At 43.5% G+C, this 20480-nt stretch overlaps 1 protein-coding gene across 2 annotated transcripts in view; it reads right to left on the bottom strand.

The window, feature by feature from the left end:
- KCNJ6 (potassium inwardly rectifying channel subfamily J member 6) overlaps positions 1–20224 on the bottom strand; it is a 103637-nt gene extending 83413 nt beyond the window's left edge. For both annotated transcript variants that reach the window (XM_083734794.1, XM_083734795.1), the window contains exon 1: positions 19040–20224. The gene's annotated coding sequence lies outside the window, so the exon portion shown is untranslated. The remainder of the gene's footprint in view (positions 1–19039) is intronic.
- Between the last annotated feature and the right edge of the window lie 256 nt (positions 20225–20480).

The raw sequence follows: 20480 nt of genomic DNA, 5'->3' as shown, positions 1-20480 counted from the left end.
TGCTTCCACCCTCTTCCTTTTGTTTAGCATTGCCAGTAAGAAATGCCATTCCAGGTGATCACTTTGTGGGCATCTCAAGATAAAAACTAGCATATCCCCCCTTTTCTGCATTACTGGCATTCAGGACATTTGTCTAAGAGGATTCACAATCTTTCTATCTGGTATAAAGCAGTTTTGTTCAGCTTGCACATAGTGTGAGATAAAACGACTTGCTCTCATTCAGGGGTTGCCAACGTAATGTCCTCTAGATGCTGTTGAACTGCAATGCCCATCATCCCTGGCCTTTGGAGTAATGGGTGTTGTAGTCCAACAACATCTAGTGATCACCATGTTGGCTACCCCCTAGTTGCAAGGGTGCTATGAAACTGGCTGAACAGCTATATAGGCCTGTACACCCACACGTTTTTGGGATCTTGCCCAGCTTTCGGCACTATCATCAGCCTTGAGTTTCTGGGTTTCACCCACTTTCCAGCCTGTGAGACGAATACACATGTATTTTTTAAAAGAGCCGCTGGTGATTTGTGATTTTTTAAAGTTTGGAAAGAATTCATTCACTTTCTTGGTGGGTTATTTTTTGCACAAGAAAGTACAGTACAGTGCTTAGGTTTTAAAGGCTGTACCCATGCCTTGTGTGAATAAGCTTGGCTATCCCTACCATCAGATGCATCTGAAGTACGAACTGGGTGAAGAATTCTGTATTGATATTTTGGACGGTGTATACTTTCTTTCCACTTGTAGAGGCTACAGACCATTTTTTTCTTTACAGTATTTTTAAAAAGGTTTTCATTTCATAGCATTGGATTAGGATGTTTATTCCCAAATCCATAGTATTTATTGGCCATGGTTATGTTAATTTTTATTTACCTGTAATTCCTGCCTCTTGCTGATAAGCTTCCTACATATTCTGTTGCTGACTGTTCTTTTGTGCTTATTTTCCAACGCAACAATTTCTTTAGTTATTAAATCCTGGACTATCACTCTTTGAGTCCTGGTGGTGCTTAATTCACTGGTGCATTGCCCTTTATAGGCATTAAAAAAAGAGATGAGTAGCTCATTGAAATCAATGGGAGATTTTTCCATTGATTTCAAGAAGCTCTTGGTAGGGCCCTTAACTAGCTGTGCCTCCATTATGGCTCAGCATGGGTGTTTAGAAAGACAGACCCTTAAAATATACCCAGCGTGCGTTACATGCCCTGATCTTTTTTATTTTCCTTTAGAACATTCATTTTACCAAAACAAGTTGTGATCTCTCTGCATAAAGCTTCTGTGAAGTAGATTTTACATTATGACGGTTGCTGGGGAAATTCTCCTCTCCTCTTTTTTTTTTTAATATTCAAAAGGAGTGAACATGCCTGTCTCATTCTGGAACATTGCCCAATTGACAGTCCCTTTGGGAGCTCTATGAAGAGGCTAAGTTCATGGTAGATTTTTGTGGAACATATGATTTTCATGTTCATTAACCTATCAGAAAGGAGTTGATAACTCTCGGTGCATCCCTGAAGAGCTCCCTTTTTAAGTTGGAAAAAAAAAATCTAGCAAAATAGGCAAAAATACATGGATACTTCCCTAAGCCTTGCATAACTCAAAAGTGGCATATTTCAACTAATAAATGAAAGGTCCCGAGACACGAGAGTCAAAAGCAGGTGCAAGAGCTTTTAGATCGAGAGGCTATGAAATGGCAGATCTGCCATGGAAGTTGTTGTGGAAGCTTTCGACAGATCAGATTCCACCCAAATAAAGCTGTGGCCCTATTGAATCCAATTACACCCTTCATGTTTCCCATTTGCCTCAAGGGGAACTATAAGGATCTAGCAATCACGAGTGACAACACCGAGCCACTGCAGTCAGGAAATTGCACTGGCTGCTGATTTTATATTGCTTGTGGATGCAGATAACACCACACACTACTGTAACTTGTCAATCACTGTTGTAGTTTTAATTCACAGGCACCAGATTTCTATTTTCCTTTACCGTAAATGACTTCCCTTGCCTTCCCAGACTCTGCTTGGACTCTCTCATAAATGCATTTGTAAAAGAAATGCTGATGATACAAGAGGAAACAAATGAGCAAGGTGGGAAAGGACACCATAAGGGAATAGGATTTTAGAGTGTGTGAGGCAAAATCTTACTTCCTGGACCACACCATGTTTTCACTGAATGATGCTCAACTCTCTTGGGCCACTGGGGCAGATGAGACAATGTGACCACTGGAATAGAACCCCTCACTGACTGAAGAAGAAGAAGAAGAAGAAGAAGAAGAAGAAGAAGAAGAGTTTGGATTTGATATCCGGCCTTTCACTCCCTTTTAAGGAGTCTCAAAGCGGCTAACATTCTCCTTTCCCTTCCTCCCCCACAACAAACACTCTGTGAGGTGAGTGGGGCTGAGAGACTTCAAAGAAGTGTGACTGGCCCAAGGTCACCCAGCAGCTGCATGTGGAAGAGCGGAGATGTGAACCTGGTTCCCCAGATTACGAGTCTACCGCTCTTAACCACTACACCACACTGCCATTTATGAAGATTCTGTGCAAGGAGTACTGATGCTTGACTAAACGTCAGTGCATAATCCTTCCCCCCTAAGTCTGCAGCCATATACTCTCTTACCTGGGAGTATGTTCCACTAAACCTACTGGGGTTTATTTCTGAGTATTTCTGAATAGAATCTAAGGCTGAAGAACACTGCCAATACAACACTCCCTAGCAGACTTTGTTTCCCAGTATATGGTCAACAGTGCCTTTGGGTTTGCATGTGTGTTTTATCGGTGATGCTGTTATGCAAGGATAAGAGGTGTGAAGTGATGGAAAGCTTTACTTGAACGCTTTGATTCACTGCAGACATGGTTCATTCTCCCAAATTAGGTGAATATGTGGCCTGCAGGGCAGATGAAGTTACTTGAGCCAGCAAATTATATAGCTTGGTAGAGAGAAAATCAGATTGCGACTTTTGAGTTTCAGTAGTATGCATGGTACAGAAATAATCAGGAGTTCCATATTTATGGTTTTAGATACTTAGTTTAGATTTAACCAGACTGCATCTACAGAACATGATCTCCCTTGGCTGTGATATTTAAAGCCCCCCTAAGATTGATTTTAAGTTAAATGTGTTGAATTATCTCATCCTACTTCTGAGCCTAGCAGAGCTTGCTTTGTTGGAAGGCTCTGTAGAGAGGCGAAGCATGAATATATACAGAGAATAAATCATTCTTGTCCTAATGAGCAAGTGCCTGTCTGGTCTATTTACATCCCAGGATGGTGGGAAGGGATGCATTGGTGGGGCTTTCAACTCAAGCCGCAGGCCACACTCTAGCAGAGAAGGATATCAAGAGCACATGCAATGTATTCTACAAAACCTTGTCCTCATTTGTAATCGATGGCGGTTGCAATCCTGAACATGCTTACTAGGAAGTAGGCAACATTAGAAGCATAGGAATCTTATACAGACTTAAATTCTGAGCCAACATGCATATAATTGCACTGCAAGGCAGCGGTCCTATTCACCAAGGGTGGGGAACATTTTTCAGCCTGAAGGCCGAATTCCCTCATGGGCAACATTCCAGGGCCCTTTGCAAGCCTGTGGTGGGCAAGATCAGAGTCAAAGTGAGCAGAGCAATGCCTGTGCTCTCGCCTTTGTAGGGTAAGCTACATCCCACCCAACATGAAAGTCATGGCATGCACACAAATTTCTCCATCCAAGCAAGCTAGAGGAATGATCACAGTCCACAGAATCATTCCAGCCAAACAAAAGCATATAAAGCTGACATGGGCCAGGTCTAGTGAAGGAAATGGTCTGGGGAAGGTGGGTGGCCAAGAAAGAAGGTGGGACCAGAAAGAAAGCCACTGTAGAATGGTGCTGCATGTCATTCGTATTCTAAATGCCAATTCATTTCAAAAATAAGAAAAGCTGAGGAAAGAAATATGAGTTGGGTGGAGGAGGATCTGTGATTTTGCTTCAAGCAACCCAAGTTTGAAAATAAATCACGAGTATGAAAAAAGTAAACTAGGTTTGTATGGCATTTTAACTATGCATTAGTTTGGGTGCCTCTGGCCACAAATGAAGCAAAAAAATGCTTTAAATGGATAACTAATAAAATAGTAAAATGAGAAATGGGGAGGAGCTTACCACACTGAAAACATATATCATTATCAGTAAGAGGTTGATGTTAAAAAGGTAACATCTCCCATAAGCTTTGAAAGAATGCAGGCTGCAGTTCAACACACACTTACGTGGGAGCAAATCTTGTTGGACATTGGGCTTTAATTCTGAGTGGGCATGCATGGTAGAACAGAGTGAAGTTCTTTATTGTGGGATCAATATCCATGTCCCAGAAAAATGACATATTTCTGTACTTTGAACATTCTTGTGTACTTAGTGATTCTTCAGAGTGATTATTCTGCCCCTCAAGCATCCTTCTGGTCTGAAAATGCTATCCTCAACAGTGTTAATATAGATGTTTGAAATCCTATTTTAAATGAACTGAGGAAAACATTTAAATTGACCAGAAAATTAATTTATCCTTATGACTGATTTGTTGACCACCACATGGTCCATCAAAATCAGGGGGATTATATCAGAACATGGTCTTGTAACTTTTTCTATTTCATGCAGAGCATACTCTTCTGATTTAAGAATATTGTGGTTCTAGTAAATACTGGCACAAGATGTCAGGCAGCAGGATATCAATCCTACAGAATGCCAACATCATTACTTTACAGTGAGCGAAGGTCAGTGGGTGGCTGCTGGCTTCCACCTCCTTATATTTTAAAGAAAAGCTTCCTGCTCTGCTTCTGTTGCACTGAACTAACAAGTTAATCTTGGCTCTTAAGCTTTTGCATGCAGCTTCCACACATGGCTGGTTATATAATAGTGCAGCAGCACAGCATGTAGAGGAAAAGGAGGAGGAGAAGGAGGAGGAGGAGGGAGGCAGTAGCAGAACCAAAGCAATTCGCACCATTTCACAAACACAAATTCAGCTTGGGAGTGTGGCAATTAAAATGAGTCCTCCTGAGTCAGTCACCTGCCTTGTATTGCTTGTTAGGACAACATGTCCAGATGGTCCGTAATATACGGAACAAACATGTTCTCAACCCAAAGACATTACATACTTGGGATTCCAAAAAGCTTCCGATGAAATCCCTCACCTGCAATGTTTACAGCCAGGGGGTTAAGTGACAGCCCCTCTTACGAGAGTCACGTATTGGGTGAATGGGCAGGACTAAATGGACAGTTCTTGCAGAAGCAGAAACGCATTCCACACACCCCCTTGCCCCAAAGCCCTGTGTTGGGGCTGGTGCTATTTAATTTGTCCCAGGGACTGCAAAGCTTAAGGGAAGCACACTCTGGCCTCTACCACTGGCTGGAAGAAGGAGGATCACTGTTAGGTTCCTTCCCTTGCCTCCAGGGAATATCAAAATGGGAAGGGGGAGGCCAGCCTGCCCCCCTCCATCCAGCTCAAGGAGCTCACTTCCCTCCTCCTTGCAACCCAGACCTAGCACCTGGCGCTGCCTTTTCTTCTTCCCTCCCAATTCCATTTCCTTTTGTGCCATTTCTTTTCCATTGTCAGCCTGTGATCAGGGACTGTATTATTATGGATCCTGGCAAGCTGCTCTGAGAATAATTTTGAGCTGAAGAGCAGGATGACATTACTTTAAATAACAAAGTATTTTGTGTAAAAATGGACTGCAGTCAGGATGAAAATGGTATGGCTCGTAGGGTCCCAGGTTTGCAGATTATGTGGAAATAGGTTGGTGAAATCCCAAGCAGAGAGTGAAGAATTGCAACAGGATTTCTCCATTGGCTGACTAGGCAACAAGATGGCTAGTTAGGTCCAGTGTAACTTCAGTGTAAAACTATGCAAATTGGGGAATATACAACATATAAATTGATGGTGTCTGAACTGTGACTAACCGGGTCAACCATATTGTGGTCACAGTGGAGATCTCAATGAAAAGGTGAACTCAGTGTGCAGTGAATGTGACAAAGGCAAAATTGGTGCTTGGTAATCAGAAAAAAGGGGTGGGAAAATGCCATTATGCTTTTTACATCTCTAATTTCCCCATCTCAGTAAATATGGTAGAACTGGAAAAGATGCAGAAATGGGGCAGCCAAAATTGGAGGAGGATAAAGCATCTCTAATGTAGGAAAAAAGACAACTAAAGATATTTCTAAAATGATGATGTGTAGAAAGTGGGTAGAGGGAGGGGGGGAAATCTCCTTCTCTCATAACACTAGAATTCTGGATTATCTAATGAAACTGATGGACAAAAGAAATCATGTCTTCACAGAATGCATGCTTAACTTAATAGTCAATCAAACACTGTGTGGTTTGCTGGCACAAAATGTGATGATGACTTCTGAGTTGGAGAAAAAGGGGATTTGACAAATTAATCGAGGGTAGGTCTATCAATACCTACGATCCATGTTAATTTCCTGGTCAAGGAAGCTGAGGACTATAGAATAAAGACAACACAATGCATCATAATTCAGCACCACAAGAAAATTTACAAAATAACACACACACACACCCTTGAATAATATGCAAGACTACCAGCATAACACCTTTTCCAAGCCACAAAAGTAATATAATGAAACAACAGCATATAATAATTATCTCCAGGCAATTTTGTAGCCCGAGAATGAGGAACCTGTCCCTCCCTCAGATTGTATTCAGTTCCCATCAGCCAATATGGCTAACAGTCAGGGATGATGGGAAATGTAGTCTAGTAACACTGACAGAGCCACAGATGCCACATTTCTGCTGCAGACAAAGACATCCAGGACAGATTGCACAATGAAATCCAGAAGGAAGTGTATAGATTTGAGCTGGTCCTCAGTGTCATCTTCAGAGTGATCTAGACAGAGGCTACTGTGGCAAGGGAACAGGAAGAAGCCAAAGGCAACTAGCAAGAGCTGTGTAGAGGTCCTGACATTGCTGCTCCTCTTTGATTGACTGGACATAGCAGAAGTTCCTGCAGAGCTACTACAATGTCAGTACAAGTCAATGAAAAGCTTTATAACACGGCAGCAAAATAACACTGGATGACAGCTGATGGAACTGATTTCCATTCTTTAGAAAGCTGTCGTGCAACGACCACTAGTAAATTAAAGTTGGGGGAGATCTCATGCCTTTATTAAGGGACCATTTCCACAGCAATTCAGTTGCCCTGTTTGGTAGCGACTAAACAAGACTTTCTGCATCTTAACTGCCATCTGTCTAACGTATAAACTAAAAGGCTTTTTAAAAGCAGGTACCTTTTCTCTAGATAGTAAAACCTGAAAGCTAGGCTAGGTTTCCTCTCTGTCAGGCAAAAGCCCAAATTAGAGAACTATTCACAAAATATAGTGTAAAACACCTAGAGACAAATACTGCCCCCCAAATCTTTTCACTTAAGCTTTGACTTTTTTTTGGCCAAGTTTCTGTCCAGTGAGAACAAAGTTACTACATGAGCCTTGAATAACAGTTAATATTCAGATATTGAAATACAACAAGATTAAAAGGAAAATAATATTTTAAATGAGTTTTTTTCTTGTTTTTAATGCTTGCTCACTACAACCTCTCCAACATAATCCTGCAAGAAAGAAGCTGGACTTTTCATTGTCCTCCACAGATGGCTGGAGACCAAGGGATGATCACAAAATGTTCAGGTCTGGATCCAAATTAGATTATTGGGTCCTTTTACTCAGGGAAAAACTCCTTCCACAAATAGAAGAACAACTTTGGATTCAACATCCTCAACTGCAATGATCAAGGCATTGGCATTGGCCACAGCTACGAGATTGTGGCTCACCAGAAGACAGGACCCTAGACCAGAGGAGGTTATCTGGACCCCATCCTCATTTTTCTGGATTCTCCCATGCAGACTGGGAACAAAAGGATCTGGCAGGAAATGCCCCAGAGCCCTCTTAGGGCCAATCAATACCATACATTTAAATCACATCCAAAGCATATTAATCCCCACAAAAGAACCCTTGGGAACTGCAGCTCTGTGAGGGGGAAGTTCCCAGAATTCTTTGGGGGAATGTCATACGCATGTGCTGGAGATGCATGGTATGGATCTGGCCTCAGCCACCTCCACAGAGGATGGGGAAGGGGAGCAACCTGCTATTTCTGACTGAGATGGCCCACCTTCAGCCAGGCTCTCCCCAACCAAGGTGCTCACAGGGACACATGATTATATCATAGCAATGGATCTTCCCCCGAAGCAGCTAGGTCAGAGAGAAGTCAAGGAGCCTATAGAAATCTTTCCCCAGAGCTGCTTAGGGAGAAAACACATTGACAGATGGTTAGGGTATTGGTGGAGTAGAAGTCATATCTGGAAAAGGGCAGTGAAGGAAAAGGTGACTCACCGTCTCCCAGAGCACCATCTCCTTGATCTTCAAAGCAGCCCTTCTGAGGGCAGCTCATAAGCAACATAAGAACCACAGGAGATCCTAACCAATTATATCTGTCAGATCTGTTTTGGCCCTTAAATTTCAACGAACTGAAAGGGCCCTTAATAGGGTTAAATCTCGGAAGAACCACATACCGAGGGTTGATACACAGTTCTGTTTCACAAGCAGCTTTAGTGCAGTAGATGTAAATACGTAAGGTGGGAATGTGACAACAGCAAGCGTGTATAATGCAAGTCTAAACCATAATTGGCAGCTGCTTCCCGTGTCATGGATCTGCAGCAGCAAACCCAGGTATGCTTCTGTGTAATGTGTGAAATGGCCTTCACAATTTCCCTTTTTCTTGTGCGACTGAAAAAAATCTCCTCCTCATGGGGAGTGGGGGGGACGGAACCAGAAGGTGTCCTGCAATGCTGCAGCAGAAGCCTGAGCTGGATAAATGAATGGAGGGATCCTCTGATTAAATACTGCAGAACACAGTTGATTACACCATTGAATTAGGAGCTCGTTTTCTTGTCATTTTGTTTTTCCTTCCAGTCTTCGGCTTTCTTCTTTCAATCTATACATCATTGTTTCTGTAGGAAGAAACTTATGGGAAATTCAGCAGGAAAGAAGGCACTCAGCATCTATGGGTGTGAGGGAAAGGCATTCTCTGTTCTGAGCATCTGCAGGCTGTTTTTTCACTTTGGACGAGATTTGGATGTCCTAATTCATCTACTTCCACTTTTGTTCTGGAATGACCTGCCATTGGTACTTGCTTTCCCCCCAAACCCATTGCAAGGCCTCTCCATCTGCTCTGCTGAAACACTGGCTCCACAAGGCTCCTTCCTCAGTTATCATCTACTGCAGGCACAGGCAAACTCCGGCCCTCCAGATGTTTGGGACTACAATTCCCATCATCCCTAGCTAACAGGACCAGTGGTCAGGGATGATGGGAATTGTAGTCCCAAACATCTGGAGAGCTGGAGTTTGCCTATGCCTGATCTACTGCATCCATTCCATATAAGAAAAAGTGCAGAGACGGAATTGTATGGCACGTCTATCAGCTCTGTCAAAATACTAGCAACTTTTGGTTTCTCGCCACCTTGAAATATTTCCATTCTAGTTGATCATTGCAATAAAGTGCCAGAGTTTTGTTTTTTCCTCCTCCCTCCCAATCCATTTCCCTTTTGTGTCAGGTATTTTTAGATTGTGAGCCTGAGGGCTGTCTTGATATTTTTAAGTGGCCTGATGCCCCCTCCTCCTTTCTTTGCCTGAATTGCATAATGAGAATGCATTAAATAAGTAAGAAGTAAATTTCCATCCCCGTAAAAGTCATGCTGATTTGCTGGCTGTGGCACAGCCTCCCACCTATTTTGTGGGAATTTTGTAGGAAAGTACCCTACTCTTGTCTCCCACAATTTTGTGGTGAGACAAGAGTATGGTATTTTCTCCCTGAGGTGGTAATTTCTCTCCCACTTAGCCCCTTCACTACAGAGCAGTCTTTTGCAATAACACCTAACAAACCCTGTGTGCAAGACACAGCTTCTTGCTCCCCTAGAAACTGATTTTCTCCTGTCATCACAGTAGGCAGATTCATTCAGGCCACAGCAACAGTAACATATGGGCTATGTAATGTCACAGAAGCTCATATAGCTTTGGTCAGAGCATACCCCCCCCCCCCGGAATTTCACAGGAGATAATAAGAGATGGTAGAAACTGTCTATAAACTGTCCAGAAAGTTGCTACAGGGGCCACAACTTGCCTGCTCTTCTTACCACTCACCAATCGTAATAAATTGGTTTGTTTATTTTATTTATCTTATTCTTGTTTTACTTATACTTCTCCTTTGAGTATTTCCATGGTGGCTAACAACAGAACCTCCTCATTATTATTATTATTATATTCTGAAAAATAAATATACACGCAAACAATAAAACAATAAAAGCTAATTAAAGATGTAAAACATAAGCAATTGATAATAAATACCAAAATTAAAGCACCTTCTATCAAATGCTTGTGATACTAAAATTGTTCAAAGCAAAGCTTACTTTATTATTATTACTTTCAATAGGAAGTAACATTTACCTCTCATTTCAGATGGTTAACATTCAAAACATGGAAATAATTCCTGCGTAAGTGTGATGTTTTAATGGTGCACTCTGCCATCTGACCCTTACACAGACATGATTAATATAGTTAGCTGAAACAGAGTATAATTTTCATCTAGTTCTCATCTGGCCAAGCATCCGATGTGAGGGCATTGTTAAGAGTTGTAGACGAGAGGAAATCTATTTCTCAGACATAATTTTAATTGTTTTGTCTTTGGAGTGATTTGTCTCCAGAAACGAATCCAAATTTCTCACTGAATGAACAGTGTAAAAAGATTTCGTTTTGACAAGAGAATTGAACATCTGTAGGAGGGCGAAATATGATTCCTATCTTGGCAAGTTAAAATGCTGGACTTATTGAAAACATTCTTTTTTTAAAAAAAAAGTATCAGTGAATTCATTTAGTTTGGAGGTTGGATGACTATAGCAATTTCTTTCCTCCCTTCCTCCATTTCCATAGCATTTAAACTGTATTTGAATAATTTTGTCATTAGGCTATTACCGGTAGCTTATGTAACAATAAACACTCTCACGTATGCTGAACAGTTTTGTTATCAATGCTTATGATGGCTCTTTTTCATTCTCGTTTTTCAAGCTTCTATGGAGAGGGAGGCCATGGGAACCAATATCTTCTAGACCAATATTTTTAGCTGCTGTGTCTTATCTCTTTCCCACCCACCCCTTTCATACACAAGAAGACATGCTGTTCAGTACCAAATAATTAGGCTTACAGACAGCAGTTTCATGTTCCCAGCACCTTTGAGGTGCAAACTGTTAGCTTTCTATAAAGGAAGTAACAAACTGTGCTAGCAATATCAATTTCAAACTTGGGGCAGCCCAGTCCATATGTTGGACTGGATTGGGGAGAGATTTAGGCCCCAGAATCTGCCTAAGGGGCTATTTTCTGTTGGTTCTTTATTTCTTGCAGGGATCAACCTAGTTTATGTGGAGGGACAGCAGAGATTTAGTACCCGTGACAGTGTTAGAAGATGAATCCTTAACCCCTCACCCCCCACAACTAAGTTTTCGCCAATTTTCCCTTCCAAAGCAATGTATGGATCTGGTGTGGTTAAATGCTTTGCTGACCTCTGCTCCTTCCCTTGTTATACCCAGTGCTCCCCCCCCCCCAATATATATATATATATGTTTAGGGATATTCTCATTTTCCTATTCATATTGAAATACTGCCCCTCAATGAGACCAAACTTAGACCCACAAAATGTTTAGGGGTATGCGTATCCCTGCATCCCCCCGGAAAAAAGCACTGGTTATACCTGCTATGCTGATGCAGAAATTTATATTGCTGTAAGGAACTGAATGCTGGATTTACACAAGTGTGCTGGACAGCATGAACATACCTGGCTTGGCAACTGCCTGGATGTGAGACTACCAGGGAACCATGTGCAAGCTACTCAGTCTTTTTGAGGAAGAGTGGGGCACAAATGGACCCCCCCCCCCAGGAATCCTGACATTGCACTGCATTGAGGTATGTGCTGTTTGTGTGCGATGTGAGCATTTCATCACCCCACCGACCTAGTTGACTGTGCTTGTTTCTGAGGATGATCAGGACTGTTGTGTGACATTGATTTTAGTCAAATCAAAACGTTGACTTGCATTCTTTGGTCTCGGCAGAGTGTGGGATGAAGAACTGACGGGGCATAAGCAACATCCCTCCGGGCTCGATCATTCTGCTATTGCATAAGGTGTCACAGAAAAACCAGAGTTCAATGGGAAAAGCTGGTCAGCAATCACAGAAAGACAAGCACTTGCGGACAGTGAGAAGATGCAGTAATTCTTTCTTATGATTCTACTGCCCAAATGCATTTTAAATCCCGTTTCCTCCTATCACCTTAATCCATTTCCTCCAAATTTCATGATATGAAAAATGTATATTCTGTTGTTAGCATTATGTGTAACTAATATACACACTATAATCTAGTCATAGAATCTGGAGTTTCTACTTGCAATATTCTACAAAATTCATTATTTTCTACAGACTTCAGAGTGACAAGGACATGTGTAGTTCCTGGTTGATTGCCCCCCCCATCTCTTTCTCCCTCCCTCCCTGCCCCTTAGATTATTTTCACTGAGTTACAGGGTGAGATAACTTAATGACCTATAAAAATAAGACATTTGATTACAAATACATATTTAAAATTTTTCTCCAGGTATATAAATCTTCAGTTTATTTCCCCCTCCACAAAAAATGTGTATTTACTGCTTGTTGTCTGTTGAAGACTACGTAAAGTACTAAAAGACAGTGTGTTTGTGAAATGTAAAAAACAAAACAAAACACGCACATGCATTTGCACAGGGAACAGAATCAAAATGACTCATCGAAAGATTTCTTTCCTAAATGAACACTATTATTTTCTTGTTTTCCTTTCTGTTCTTGATTGTCTTGTATGTCTAACAATAGAGAGAAATAATGGTAGCAAGAAACAGAAATAGAACTAGCAATGTCAATGTGAAATGATACTTATGTACACGGCTGTATTTTAGGGAGGCTCTCAAATAGTATGCAGAACAGACTACGCACTAGAGCTTCGGAAACACAGGAAGAGCATTTATTTGCCTACCATCTCCTGCTTCTTGTAACCACTTGACATGTGTAGTTCCTGGTTGATTGCCCCCCCCATCTCTTTCTCCCTCCCTCCCTGCCCCTTAGATTATTTTCACTGAGTTACAGGGTGAGATAACTTAATGACCTATAAAAATAAGACATTTGATTACAAATACATATTTAAAATTTTTCTCCAGGTATATAAATCTTCAGTTTATTTCCCCCTCCACAAAAAATGTGTATTTACTGCTTGTTGTCTGTTGAAGACTACGTAAAGTACTAAAAGACAGTGTGTTTGTGAAATGTAAAAAACAAAACAAAACACGCACATGCATTTGCACAGGGAACAGAATCAAAATGACTCATCGAAAGATTTCTTTCCTAAATGAACACTATTATTTTCTTGTTTTCCTTTCTGTTCTTGATTGTCTTGTATGTCTAACAATAGAGAGAAATAATGGTAGCAAGAAACAGAAATAGAACTAGCAATGTCAATGTGAAATGATACTTATGTACACGGCTGTATTTTAGGGAGGCTCTCAAATAGTATGCAGAACAGACTACGCACTAGAGCTTCGGAAACACAGGAAGAGCATTTATTTGCCTACCATCTCCTGCTTCTTGTAACCACTTGAGAGCAGTCACCAACCAAACAGTTTTGTTGAGTGACCCAGGGCAGAGTTACTTGGAAGTTACTCCAAATTCAGTGTACGGAGGATTATGGCTGTAATCTTTGATCCAATTGCATATGTCATTTGACAATTGTTTGACGTTCAGTGTTTAATCTGTGCCAGAAGGCCTTTTAGTTTATCTGTAAGATGCCAAGTCTGGAGTCCTCAAACATGCCCACCATTCAAGTCCTCAGACATGCCCACCATTCCACCCACCTTCTCCATTTCTATAAAATACTATTGCAGCTTTTGCCAATCTATTGCCCTCCAGATTTGTGAGGGCAATCTGGAGCAGAGGTGGATTAAGGAGAGCGTAACCGGTTTGGTCACCCTGGGTGAGGAGCCTTGGGGTGCTGCAGGGGACATGGTAACTATGATTTAGAATAGGGCACAAGTGGCAGGGGGCGCCACTGAAATTTGAGACCCCAAGGTCTGCCACTGTCTGGAGGACACCAACTTAGCAAGGGCTATTCCACTGAAATGATGGTTTCATTTTGAATATCTTCAGGGCACAATTCTGTACTGACAAATCCTTGAATGAGGGGGCTAAAGTATTTGACAGGGACACAGCAATGTTGGAGAAACATCTGATATGCAACTGCCATGACAGGTCATGCTGGTCAAATGGCTAAACAGGGTAGCATTGTGGGTGGCGCATGGGTGGCAGCACACAGCAGGAGCACATTTATGCTGCATCCTCTCTACCTCTTTGACTCATGGACAGTGCAACTCCTCCCATTGATTTCAATGAGGTGAGATTTTTTTCTTTGAAAATATAGCTAACCCCACATCAGTGATGGCCCCACACATGTCACAGTGACAAAGCACAGGTTATGATGTAACTCAGAACCCAATCACACTACCATCAGTCTATAAACCCCATACAGGGAGACAATAACTGAGGTGATAGGATGCTGTGTCTGGGATTATCTCTCTCTGGCCCAATGCTGCACATGCTTAAAGGTTCACAAAGGGAACTCTGGGGATGAGAAACTATGGAGAAAGGGCACCTTGCACACAAAGGGAGCACTCTGCGCAAAGCAGGCTAGCCTCGTTAGATGCATGGTAACTTGAGCCCGTTGCTAACACATCTATGCCTAGATCTCTAAAAGGTACCTTGCTCTTGACTTCCTCCACACACAAACACATAATACCAAATTCCACTCCAACAACTGATGCTCATGCTGATGATCTATTACATTTGTATACCACCCTTCATCCAAATATTAGAGGGAAGTTCTGGGAGTACCAGAACAGAGCATCCCATATGGCTAAGCAAGGGAAGGGGGAACACGGGCTGTCATGCCTAACTGCTACAGAAGTCTCCCATGTTTTACTCACTTCACCCTTATGTCACAGGCAAAAGTGTGCAGGAGTCATTCGCTTTCTCTGGATGTGGGTGGCAGGTTGGGCTCCATTGCCAGCCCTGTCCCTTACCAGTGGGTACAGGATCCTGGAAACATTTATGTGTTTTTCAAAAAATTCTCCTTGTGTGTTTTCCCATCTTCCCTCTCAGGCTGAGCCTGCATTCTTGGTGCCATTAAGCCAATCTGCCAACATAGCACCAATGTGTCTCTGATCTGTGTGTGAGCCTGGAAAAGATGAGCTATGATAGCCATCTTCAAAGATCTTAAGGGCTGTCACATGGAGGAGGGAGCATGCTTGTTTTCTCCTGCTCTGGAGGGTAGGACTCAAGGCAATGGCTTCAAGTTACAAGAAAGGAGATTCCGACTAAGCATTTGGAAAGACCAGTAAGAGCTGTTCAGCCGTGGAACAGACTCCCACGAGAGGTGGTGGACTCTCCTTCCTTGGAGGTTTTTAAGCAGAGGTTGGATTGCCATCTGTCATGTATGTTTTAGCTGAGATTCCTGCATTGCAGGGGGTTGGACTAGATGACCCCCAGGGTCCCTTCCAACTCTAAGATTCTATGATTCTATTCCATTTTCACACTTGGGAAACCATACATAGGCTCTTTGCAAGCCTTAATTAGTGCTTCACACTATATATATATATATATATGCAGGTTTTGGTGTCCTCGGGTGTCTTCCCGTGTAAAAGTTGGGGTGTCTAGGCGACGTTTCGACGAGGTCTCACTCGTCATCTTCAGGCTGGTGCTTTCGGCTTCTTGTTACTGGAACAGAGCGGGATCTCAATGTTTGAGTTCCTATAAATACTGTAGAGGGGGTGTGGTGTCTAGCCTCCAATGTTCTGGGCAGAGAGGAAGTTCCCAGGCTAGTGTGCCTTTTCTTCTTTTGTTCCTTAATTACTTGAGAGATACCTTGAGTGATTTCTTGAGTGATATCCTGAGTACCACTTAGGTGGGTCATTAGGTGTGGATTAGTTGCTAAAGTCTTTGTGTCTTGACCTCTTGAACTTTGTGAAGAGTTTTCCTGAGAAGATGGCTGTATTGCACTTAGTTGTGCTTTGGCTTGGCTTCGTGTATAGGGGCGAGCTGTGGTTTTGTGGCTTGTGTCAGCCAGATCTGTGTAGGGATTGCAGGGGGGTGCAGCATCCGGAGGTGCCACCATGGATTGGCTACTGGATGGTGTCAGTAATTCATCTGGACACCAGATCTGGACACCAGATCCAGAGGCACACAGAACGCCAACACCAATCAACCACACCAGACCCAAACCCAGACCCTCTCCACAGATGAATTACTGACACCATCCAGTAGCCAATCCATGGTGGCACCTCCGGATGCTGCACCCCCCTGCAATCCCTACACAGATCTGGCTGACACAAGCCACAAAACCACAGCTCGCCCCTATACACGAAGCCAAGCCAAAGCACAACTAAGTGCAATACAGCCATCTTCTCAGGAAAACTCTTCACAAAGTTCAAGAGGTCAAGACACAAAGACTTTAGCAACTAATCCACACCTAATGACCCACCTAAGTGGTACTCAGGATATCACTCAAGAAATCACTCAAGGTATCTCTCAAGTAATTAAGGAATAAAAGAAGAAAAGGCACACTAGCCTGGGAACTTCCTCTCTGCCCAGAACATTGGAGGCTAGACACCACACCCCCTCTACAGCATTTATAGGAACTCAAACATTGAGATCCCGCTCTGTTCCAGTAACAAGAAGCCGAAAGCACCAGCCTGAAGATGACGAGTGAGACCTCGTCGAAACGTCGCCTAGACACCCCAACTTTTACACGGGAAGACACCCGAGGACACCAAAACCTGCATATATATATATATATATATATATATGATCTTTTTTCTTTAGGAATTCATCTATAGCACACTTTTGACGGTTCAAGATTGCTACCTGTGGGAAAGTGTAATATAAATGCTAGAGACTTTGATGTGAGGTCTATTGGACAGAGAGTTTCTGTCCCATCCCAGATGCAATGATTTAAGAATAGAATACATTAGAGTCCCTCCTAGCCCTGTGGATCTGTAATTTTAGCACCATCCAATTAGTGGCATTGCTATACAACTACCAAATAAAAGCAAAACGTAAGTTTTGCAGTTCTGGGCGTTCATGAACTTAACTAAGTGGTGCCCACATACCCTTTTCATCTTCCAGACTGGGGCAGAGCTGTGCTTTTTATGCAGACTGCGCTATGTCTGCACAGTACATGCCGCAAAACTATTTCTTCACTATTATCTTGGGCCCTGAAAAGTTCAAGAGATAAACCAGCATGGGAAAAACAACTCCATTTCTCTTCCTATCACTTTTTAAAATTGCTTGATTGTTTCTACTTTCCAGCTACTGGAGCTGATCTTCATTCCCAAGAACTCTTCTGATGCTGCACCACCGCTATGCACAAAGCAGATTAATTCCCCCCCCCCCGCGCAAAAGGGACTTGCATGCTGTAATATGTACAATAAGCCTCTCTCTTCCCCCACTTCACACCTTTCACTAGAATGCTAACTTTTAAACTGACCAAAGAGAGTTGGGAAAGTTTCAAGAAGCAACACCACGCTCATAGGGCTGAATGGAGTGGCTTCTCCATGTTGCACTGTCCATGGTGCTGATGCATGGTTTATGCATCCTATGCTTAAGAGAGGGCAACTTGACTTGCTGCAAGACATCATCCCAAAGCCACAAACTTTCTCTACTAAATCAGTGGCGGCAAGCCTTTCATTATCCCACCCCGTCCCCCACTTACAACTGGGAAAGATACCCCCACCCCACATGTTTTATGGAATTAAATATTCTCTGGGTCGCCATGGTGATAGTGAGCTCTGTTCTTTCGAGCAAGACAAATTAGGCATCACCTCATTAGCCTAAAGACTTCTTTCGCTTGCTGCTTTGCACATCACAGAACTCTCTTGCTCCTCAAAAGATTCAGGAGGGAAATGGGTGCCACTGCATGACTGTGTGACATTGCGTCACAGTGCCACAGATGCCTTGTTCTTTTAATGACACCCCCCACTCTATTGTAACCATTGCTCTGCTATGATGCAAATTTAGGGTGCCATCCAGCGCCAGTGAAATCAGGCAGAATCCTGCCACGGGTTTCAGCTGGCACTCTCAGCCCTGCCTTTCCCTGTTCAAGCTTCGTGGGAATATTCTCTCCTTATATCCTGGATGTTGCCATGCAGGTCTTTATTTGGAGCATTCTGCTGTTTCCCACACCAGCCTCCCAGAGCTTGAAATGTGGGATTAAGTACCCTGCTCAGTTACATAATTAGATCATGGTTTGTCTCCCTATCTTCATGAAACAAACTAGCAATCATTTGTTCTTAGTAAACAAACAAATAGGTCCAAATAGGTTCTCCAGATGTGGTTATTCTTAAAAATCCACCACAGCCTCGTAACTTGTCTGATTTCAGCCAAGAGGTTTTTGCCAGGGAAGGGAGAAGAGAGCCACAACTTTCAAGGATCTCGGGGCTGGGTGACTTTTACTATCCAATTATTGCTCCCCTCCCGATGCACATCTGGCTGCATGGACAGAAACTAAGCCAACGAAGATACCCGCCCCTTCCCTCTCTTTCTGGTAAACAGGATCGGAGAACAATTGATTCCTTCAACAACTCAACACACACACGCCTTCCCCACAGCCTTCTCCACCAACATATCCGGAGTTCCGACCCAAAGGGAGAGAGAAACAGATCTGGAAGAAGTGGCCGACTGCGTTTCAAGCCTCCCTCCATCACCTCGCCAAGCCTTTCCAGGTTTTCACCGGCGAACCAAGAAGAGGATGCGAAACGGACCGTCCCTTTGTCGCCGTGCCGTTGGCACCTCCGTCTCCCAAAAGCACAACTTTGGGACGGGATCTGCTCGGGTGGGCGAGGGCGGAGGGGGAAGGAACGAGGGCTGGATCCCTCCAGGGCTTCGCGCACGGCGAGAAGGAAGAAAGCTGCATTGCCCTACCTGTTCGGCGCACAGCTTCGCTCACTCGATCATGATTCCTCCCTCCGAGATCGAGCAGGGTGGGCGCGGGTGGGTGGCTTTTTGGGGGCGGCTGGTCGCTCACTGGAGGATGGAAGGTCGATTTCGAGCCAATGGCCGTCTCCAAGGGAAGGACAGGCGAGGCGTCCCGCGTCTACAGCGGTCCCGCGCTGCTTTCCGCGGCGCCCATCCTGCGCGCTGCTCACCTGCCTCTGGATCCCTTTGGGCTTCCTCCGCAAGCGCAGCCGGGCAAGAGGGCTGGAGTTGAGCGGGCGCCCGGCAGAGTTCAGCGGGATGGCGAAGGCATCGGATGGGCACCACGAGGGAAGGTGGGGAAGAAGAAGATCGGAGGGGAGCAAGAACAATAAAGCGCTGGCAGCAAGCAAAGTAATGGAGCGCTCAGGGACACGTCACGAAAGCCCGCAGCTTCAATGAATTCCGCTCGATCCCAGCCTGGGTTTCCAGTCGCTGGAACAAAACAAGAGCAGATAAAACTTCGCGCAGTGCCATCTAGTGCAGAACCTACGAAGTACAAGCTATGGCAGGTTCTCCCCACGACCACTTTTTTTTTAAGAGGGAAGATTGTTTCCTTTTCAGCTTGGAAGAGACTAAATGGAAACTTTACTGCGTGTGCAACCAACCCGCTCCGTTTCCTGGGAACAGGTTTTTATTTTTCCTGAGCTGAGGCAAAGAAGAACAGACGCTAAATTCTTTGAAGTAGGAGGGGGGACATGTGGAATTCATAGTGTTTCCTTCCTTCCTTCCTTCCTTCCTTCCTTCCTTCCTTCCTCTCTCTCTCTTTCTAAAAAAGGCTGTGTGGGTTATGCCTTTTGGCGAAGAAAATAGGAACATTTTGGGCAAGGATAAGGAAATTGAGAGACATTAAGCACAGTGGCTGTGGCAAGTTGCACGCTGTGGTAGGATTGTGAAGCTTTGCTTGACAAGGTCCACACTGAATAACGACTAGCAAGTATTTAGAGAAAGCTTCTGTCTATAAATGGGAGAAGATAGTAATGAGACTTTGTAGGGCAAAGTGGTGTAGTTTTAAAAAATGATACAGGAACACAGGAAGCTGCCTTATACCGAGTCAAATTATCGGTCATTCCAGCTCAGTTTTGTCTCCTCTGGCTGCCAGCAGCTCTCCAGAGTTTCAGACAGGGGAGATCTCCCTCAAGATGCAGTGTGTTGAACCTGCGGCCTTTGGCAAGCAAGACATGTGCTCCACCCCCTGGGCCATGGGCCTTTCTCTAATGATATCGGCTGTTGGGATTCTAATCTGGGTGGTACAGATGAAGATAGAGCCCGCCCCATGTTTAGTGACCTTGGTAGGAACTTAACAGATGTGGAGTGGAAGCCCATGACATATATTTCCCTCTGGGCAAATTAATATGGTGGTGGTGGTGGGTCTCACTAGTGCAGCACT

The sequence above is a fragment of the Podarcis gaigeae genome (assembly GCF_964106915.1).
Source record: "Podarcis gaigeae genome assembly, chromosome: 4".
Classification (NCBI taxonomy): Eukaryota; Metazoa; Chordata; class Lepidosauria; order Squamata; family Lacertidae; genus Podarcis; species Podarcis gaigeae.
Note: the sequence above shows the minus strand (reverse complement) of the source record. Positions and strands in the feature narration are given on the sequence as shown.